Consider the following 8,633-nt stretch of genomic DNA (forward strand, 5'->3'; position numbering starts at 1 on the left):
CCAATCTTCTCACGCAGGTTTGTCTGGATCACAAAGGATTCCTCCCTAGGCGAACCTCAAGCAAAAACCTTAGTAACTAATTGAAATTTCTGCTATATCGCGCTTTATTAATATGAGCTTAGGATCGCCAACAGCATTTATTGGATGCTCTAAGTTCTGACATTCAGCACGTTTAGTCCTTTTTTGAACCTCTGCACTAACGGCGTGGTAGGGAAATGTTAGCATCATCTTTTGGTTTTCTCAAGGTAGATACGTTGATGCTTTCATTCCAACCAACCTTGCCGTATTGATTCCCATTAGTATGCGTTGGTCGCATAGCCGCAATCATTTTAATGACCGCATTTCCTTTAACAACACGCAACTCTTCACGATGAACCCCCATCGCTAGGTGTGAGCACAAACCCTATACGATGGGAACGCATTAGCCTGATTACTGCAACATCCATGCATTAATCGATGCATTCGGCTGCCGATGGAGTGTTTCTCTGCAGGAGTCAATCTATGCAGTGGTTCGGTTTCGCGTTTGCATTCCATTTCCTATTTTAGCTACAAAAAATAGAACATTGAACACATAAAACGCAAAATGACAGGTTAGCTTGGAGATTTAAACATGTTGATCGAAACAAGCTCATTTCCTCGTGAATTCCTATCATGATTTAACTGCATATTCTGCGGTAACACCTTCAAAATTTCTAAGTAAACAGCTAAGAGACATGCACTATGCAGAGAGAGTCCTTTAAATCTAATCTATAGTAGGCTGCCTAAACCGCAAGAACTACGCACCTCACTGACTGTAGTTGGACGAGAGCTCAACTCGTAACTGCCTCAATCTTTGCAAGGATCCACGGAGACAGCTTTTTCGAATACTACATGCCCTAAAAAGACACCTGCCTCAACCAAAATTCCAACATTTAGAAAACTAGCATACAAGCTTATTGGCCTCAATTGTCTCTCAAAAAACTTTCGCGCAAATTGCTTCTATGTTCGGCCTTCTTGTCTTTGGAATAAACCAAGATGTCAATCAATAAAAAACAATCATAAAAGTGTCACGAGGAAATTCCTTGAACACCCTTATTCATCAAACCATGACACTGCTGTGGCATTTGTTAGGATGAACGATATCACTATGAACTCATAATGTCCATACCTCAAAACGAAAAGCTATCTTGGGTATGTACTATCCTTTATTCTCAACTCAGTGGTTATCCTTGACCGGAGATCAAATCTTAGAGAATTACCGTAAGCTCCCTGCAACTGGATCAAAAACAAATCATCAATCTTGGGAAGGGGATACTTGCTCTTGACAGTCACCTTGTTTAGTCTCTATAATCAATGCACAGAAATGTAACGATCCATCCTTAATTTTTTTACAAAAAAAAAAAAAAAAAAAAAAAGGTGCACCTCATGGTGAACACGCTAGGGCGTATGAAACCACAACTTCCTAACAATTGGACCTTCAGTTCCTTCAACTTTGTCGGGGCCATCCTGTATAGAGCCTTCGAAATAGGGGTTATGCCTGGCTCCAACTCAATAGCAAAATCTGTCTCCCGCTGTGGAGGCAGTCTGGGAAGATCCTCTAGAAAAACGTTTGGAAAATCCCTCACTACTGGCTCCAAAGTCAAGGTGACTTCAGTCTCTCTAGTGTCTACCACACTGGCCATAAAGCCCGAAGCCCCTTGGTCGAATAGTCTACTGGCCTTCAATGCTGAAATCATTTTGGGTAGGACTACGGTTCCAACCCCTTTAAACTTAAAACTGGCTCCTGTAGGAGGGTTAAAGATGACCTCCTTACAGGAGCAATCTATACTAGCATGATTAGCAGCTAACCAATCCATGCCCAATATTACATCAAAATCGCGCATATCTAAAATTATCAAGGTTACATCTAATGCACGATTGGCTACATCTACCTGATATGCTTTTATCTTTTCTGTAGCTAACATGATCTCTCTTGATGGAGTGGAAATGGACAATGCAAATGGCAAAGGTTCTGAGTCTAACATGGCATGCCTCACAAATACAGTAGATATAAACGAATGCGAAGAGCCAGAGTCAAATATAACTAAAGCATGGTGCCCAAAAATAGGAAGTGTACCTGTCACCACTGTGTCTGACTTCTCGGCCTCACGCCAAGTGGCAGAAAACACCCTACCCTGCTGTTGTTAATGACTCAGGCCTCCATGAAAGAAACTTACGAGTTGGCCCCTGTGTTCAGGCGCGTTCCTCCTCCTCGGGCATCTATCTGACATATGCCTCTTCTGGCCACATCGAAAATATATCCCAGAGCGGGCCAAACAACGTCCCTAGTGTCGCTTACCACAAGTGGTACATATCGGCCTATCCTCCCTACCAGTCACAACCTGGGAACCCTGCTGTCCCCACTGACGTGGAGCATTCATTGTGTTCTGGTTCCTTTACTGATGCTCAAGAGCCCTGTGTTCAGCCTTTCTTTTCTGACCTGCGGAGGTCCCAATCCCAAGCGACCTCCTGTATTCCTCTCTCATCTGGAAGTCAGCATCAATCTTCACGGTAGCCCGTAGTGCCATAGCGTACGTCTTGAGGTCCAAGGCATGCACCATCCCTCGTAGTCTGCTTCTCAGGCCCTAAATGAATCTCTCTGTCCTTGCTGCCTCGGTGGCTACTAGTTCAGGAGCAAAGCAAGACAGCTTATCAAATTTCTGCCCATACTCCTCCACCGACATAACTCTCTGTCTCAAGTTCAAGAATTCTGTCTATTTGTTGTATTGGGTGTTAACCGAAAAGTACTTCTTATAAAAGCGCTCCTTGAACTGCTCCCAGGTTGCAAGTTCACCACCAGTATCAATCATCTTTTCTGCTGAACGCCACCAAATTTCTGCATTACCAGTCAACATGAAGACTGCGCATTGAAGCTTGTGCTCTTCCTGGCACCTCATAAAACGGAATATTGTCTCAATAGATGACAACCACGTCTCTGCTTTGGTGGGGCTCCCCAACGATCAATCAAAGGGGCAAGGGTCATACTTTCAGAAATCCCTCAGATGTTTAACCTCAAGAGACATGTCTCTATCCTACACTCGAGTCTGTAGTAACTGCTCGGGTGGCACCAGTTCCTCCTAAGCCTGGGTTTGGGCAGTCTTTCCTACCATCGTGCTACAAATCAGCTCCTGCAGCTTTCCCATTAGAGAGGATGCAACAGCTTCACTAATTCTAGTTTCCATTTGCCTTTTCATCAATTTGGGTCACAAGCGGATTTGGAGCTGCCAGAATAGTCTGGGTACTCTCAGCTCTCTGTGCTTGCACTTCTTCTCTAACTGTCTTTCTTGTTCTAGGTTTAGGTGCCATGTCCTATAATGAATTCATACATTAACTAGCTCTTTCTGGGTCTTTCTCAGACATCATGCATTTAAAACACTACATCATTGTTCTCATATATGCATTGAAACTTTCATTAGTATAACATACCTAGCGATGACGAGGGATCCGTTACTAGGCCACAGGGACTATCTAGACTTACGTAGTAAGTCAATCTACAGAACCCAAACATGGGCTCTTATACCAATTGTAACGACCCGACCCTGTAGGACTTAAGTTAGGCCGTTACTAAATACATGCATGCATGGAACTCAAAATGACACTCGGTTATGGCGAAATAAATGCTAATTAAATAAGGTAAGTTCAAAAGACTTTCATTAAATTCAAATATTAAAACAATAGTAGGGTACACAGAAATCATAAAGGATAGTAAATAAGTCTGAAAACAATTCTTAAAAGTAAGTTTTAAACATCAAAACTAAAATTTAAGAGAAACATGAAAAGAACTCTAAATTTCATGATGTAGAAGTGTAAAAACTAGTCCCAGTGACTCGATCATGAATTCCGCTTGTCCATCGTCGGTGCATCTCTACTCTTACCTGAAATAACAACATGAGAAAGAATGAGTATAAAATACTTAGTAAGTAACTCCACTACTGGGGTCAGGCTAAGCATCTATGTTCTCTAGATACCCACCTTTGGTGAAACATATAAACTGCTTTAGTCCTTATGGGACATATATACACATGAAATAAGAAGACTGAGTCCTATCCTACTATAGTTAAGTATGCCCACTACCTCTGGTGAATCCCAAAGGAGACATAAACTGGTGAATCCCGAAGGAAACACAAACTCGTGAATCCCGAAGGAAACACAAACTGGTGAATCTCGAAGGAAATACAAAATCTAATGGGCATCTAACTAATCAGTAAGGACAGTCTCAACATCATAATCATCACTGTACGAATCTATGACATACATATAAACCTCAACATCATGACTCTACAACATACACATATACCTCAAGATCATGGTTCTACAACGTAAATGTATACCTCAACATCATCAGATCAAATACAACCATATGGAAACACATACCATATCATACTAGCATTCAAGTGTCTATGTGCATAAATAAATAATTCAGATCTCGTACCAAAACATACTTTGATCATATTATACTATCAGTCTATCATGCTAACATTTTGCCATAACATACATTTATCATGCTAGCATACATCTAATGCCTGGCCTGTGGGCAGTTCTAGTAGTAAGATTACTTACCTCAAAGTTAAATCCAAAGAAGCCCAAGCAAGCTTATCCTTTTCAAGACAAGCAACACCTAAGATAAATCCAATATTTAAATAAATATTTTGGGTCTTAACTCTAATTAACCAAATTATTCAAAGACTTCCAATTTTACTTTACCTAAACTATAGCTCGGTCTAAACTTAATTCTAAAACCCACTTCTGTTGGTTACCTGAACATACACAAAGTTCAAAATTAATAACTTAATTCTCCACAATTAATCTTAATTCAAAATAACCACCCAACAACTTACTACAAACTTACCAAACTTTAATAGATAATTGGCCTTTACTTTGATGAGCAACACCCTAAACTTCTCAATTCTTGAATCTAAAATCCAAACCCAAGAGATATTAACAATTTTAACCCAAAACCAAACATATAAAATTTAATCTAACAATCCCCAAACCAAACCACAATGGAGGTTACAAAGCCTTGGAACTTACCAAATTGTCACGAAGAAGGAACTTCAACACCCGCTGGACAGCGCACAAATTCTCCTCTAAAACCCCCAATTAACCTTTAAATGCAAGGAGGAGCATTATTATACCAAGACATAACAAGTGATCCAAAAAAAACAACCAAGAACAACAATAACACCCAAAAAACTTACGCAAAAATCTTACTCCCAACCAAGATTCGATCAGAACCAAGTGGCGAAGAAGATTTACGGTGGAAGCTGGTTCAACGACAAGGTCGAGCTAACGGGGCGAGGGAGGGCACGACTGGCTAGAAGTGCTATGACTAGGCGGCACGGATCTGGGGCGCTGGGCGTCGACGGCGCGGCTTCAGATCCGACGACGTGGCTTGGCGTGAGAAGATCTGGCGGCATACGAGTGTAGCGGCTCGACGTGGGAGACCGGAACCAGATCTGGGCGGCGCAAACGATCAGCGGCAAGGAGATGTTGGCAAGGTTGACGATGGGAGATGCTGGTCGAGTCGGCAACGGGAGATGCTGGTCGAGGTCGGCAACGGAGATGCTAGGTTTACGTCGATGGAAGATGGAGGTAGGCTTCGGTGAAGGAAAAAATAATTGAGAATGGAAGAGGGGGGCGCCAGATGCGTGAAGAAGAAAGGGAATTTGATTTTTATAAAAAAAATAAATAAATAATAATAATAATAACTAAAAAGAAAATAAATATAATTATACTTTATTCTTTTCCTTATTCCACTTTATACTATTAAATTCCTTTTCTTTTCAAAAGAAAATTAATTCCTGCCATTAATTTCCAAATTGAATAATTTCATACCATTAATTAAATTCCCGCACTTACACTTGAAGTTCAAAATCCCAAAAATGCCCTCCAACTAATAACAATTACTGAAATTCCAAATAATGAAGTTACTGAAATTACATTATTAATAAAAAAAAATATACGGGGTGTTACACTTCTCCTAGATTTGGGCCTTTTTATGTATCTATGTTCTTTTTCCTCTCATTCTCACATTTCCCTCTTCAGACCCTCTACTTTCTCACTTCTCTTTTCCAAACCCTTACCATTCGTCTGTCGATCATGGGTGAAGAGTCTATCGTTGTGTAGATCTGGCTTCCGTGCAGGTCTGTTCGTCGTGCAACCCACGCCATCGCACCCAGTCGTCCGGATCTGCTGCTCGTTCTATCGAAGCGCCACAGCTAACCCGGATCTGATCATGGGTAAAGCTCGTTCTGTCGAAGCGCCACAGCCCGGTCTGCTACTCCCTCTTCAATTATTTTTCTGTTTCTTATAGTCTCGGTTTGATAAATAAGCACTCAAACTTGATACACTAATCATGTGTCTTCAGATCTGAAGTTCATATTCCCACGTGGTATGTGTTGTCATTCGTCGTTTGATCTGAAGTCTAGATCTGAAAATCTAAAGTTCGTCGTTTGTCGTTCATCCAGATCAGAATGATCTTCTTCTCTTTCCACTCTTAAACTCACAGCAATTTTTGTTCTTATGTTATGCCTTTCAACTGTTTGTGTAAATGTCTCAATGAAAGCCAGTTGCGGTTTCACTTCAATATGTCTCTTTGCTTCTAGATTTGGGCCTTGTTATGTGTCTATAGCCTTTGAAATTTGATTTGATTAATGGTTTTGTTGTATATGATACATTTATTGAAGTATTGTCAAGAGGCGTTGCCAAGAGTTACTCCTGTGTTGGGTATGCATGAGCAAGAGTAGTGAAAGCGAAATGTTTAGCGCAAGGCACTGGGTAGACGATCGTGTAGCAAATGGGTAGCGCTACACGATAAGATAGGCGATCGTGTAGGCGGGCGTTGGATGATAGTGTAGCAATGCATGGAGCTAAATGATGAGGTAGGTGATCGTGTAGGTGGGTGTTGAACAATCGTGTAGTAATGCAGGGAGCTAAACAATGAGGTTGGCGATCGAATAGCAGATGCACGAGCTAAGCGATGCACTAGACGATCGTGTAGATATGCGGGGGCGCTAGACGATCATGTAGGCGGGCGCTGGACGATCGTAAAGCAGATGCGCGGGTGCTGGACGATCGTGTAGGCAGGTGCTGGACAATCGTCGATCGTATAGCAGATGCACGGGCACTAAGCGATAGACTACACGATGGCGCTACGCGATGGGCATTAGCGCTAGACGATGAGCAGAGACGCTACCCAATAGGCGAAATGCTAAGCAATAGGCAATGACGTTAAGCAATAGGTGAATGCGTTAGACGATAAGGAGTCAGCACTAAACGATGGAGGTAAACGATGGGCGTGGTAGCTAAATGATAGCCTATGCGCGAGATTGTTTACTAAACGATTGAGCTACATGATGGGCCACTAGAGCTAAACGATAGATGCAGGAACTAAACGATTGATTAGCTTGAGAACATGTGCATTATGCTAATTAAATACACTAAAAGAATGTTTGACTCACAGTTTTAATAAGTTTTAGTTGATGACTCACAGTTTTAAAAAGAAGATTCTCTCATTTATTCAACTATTGAGTTTTCTTGTTTTGCAGGTGCAATAAAGGAGTAAAGATTTGGTATCACAACCTCTTTATACTTTTTCTTGGGGAACTCTAGTAAAGAATTTTTTTCTTGAGTGTATCATTTATACACATTCCCAATAAACAGGGTTAGTTGAATATGAATTCTGATCACATTTTCACTTTCAATCCTTTGTCTTAAACCTTTTTTGTTTGTGATCCTTTGAACAACGGTGGTTAGATAAAGATGCCTATAACCAAACACTGCTGAAGCTGGGGGTTTGTTCAAGAAGAATTATGAAAGGATCCATAATTACCAAGTGAAGAGGGACAGTAAACTCATAATGTTTGTAAAATCATAATGTTTTTACTTGTAATTTGTGTTTTCAAGGGCTAAATTATTGTACAACCTTTTAAATTATAATTTTATAGCAGAATTTGTGGATTAAATATAATAGATTTGCAATCCATACATAAATAATATGTCATAGCCATAGTGTTCGATGATGATGTGTTATGTTATACTTTTTGACCAAAAAAATAGATTCAGCAACGAAATTTAAAAGAACGGACAATAATTGATAAAAATGGACAGATTTTGGACTTTAATGTCGGTTGGAACCGACATTATAGGGCTTTAATGTCAGTTGCAAATTTCATTAAAGGGTTTTAATGTCGGTTGCAACCGACATTAAAGCCCAAAATTCTTCTAGTGTATATTCCAAAATTTAGAAATCAAAGACCATAACAACAAATAACATGGACAAGGAATGGAAATGCATAACAACAATTTATACCCGTTATGAGCTAGAAGCAAGACTAGATAGGAATCATGCCTAATAATAAGCATAAGTGTAAATCCAAGATTAAAGTATAAACATTACCTCATCTACTTTCGGAATAGTAGGGTGGTTAGTTGCATCTAGTATAAACTTTGCTCTTACACCAGCAGTATTTTCCCTTTAGTTAGAGAAACAATAAAATTAGCTAGACACAATGAGTTGCATAAATTATCTAGAAAAATGACCTCTTCCTTGTGATTATTTGAAACTTTACCAAAGCTCATAAGTGTCACATAGCAAAATTAAAAATTTGTTAGAT

General features: G+C 40.2%; 1 long non-coding RNA gene across 1 annotated transcript; it reads right to left on the bottom strand.

The window, feature by feature from the left end:
- Nucleotides 1-3,829: 3,829 nt before the first annotated feature.
- On the bottom strand, nt 3,830-5,684 carry LOC120083275. Its single transcript, XR_005483395.1, has 6 exons — nt 5,217-5,684; nt 5,050-5,123; nt 4,868-4,933; nt 4,723-4,775; nt 4,579-4,636; nt 3,830-3,893 (listed from the first exon to the last, which is right to left on the bottom strand). It is a non-coding gene; the product is annotated as an uncharacterized LOC120083275 (long non-coding RNA).
- Between the last annotated feature and the right edge of the window lie 2,949 nt (nt 5,685-8,633).

Source organism: Benincasa hispida, chromosome 8 (assembly GCF_009727055.1).
Source record: "Benincasa hispida cultivar B227 chromosome 8, ASM972705v1, whole genome shotgun sequence".
NCBI lineage: Eukaryota > Viridiplantae > Streptophyta > Magnoliopsida > Cucurbitales > Cucurbitaceae > Benincasa > Benincasa hispida.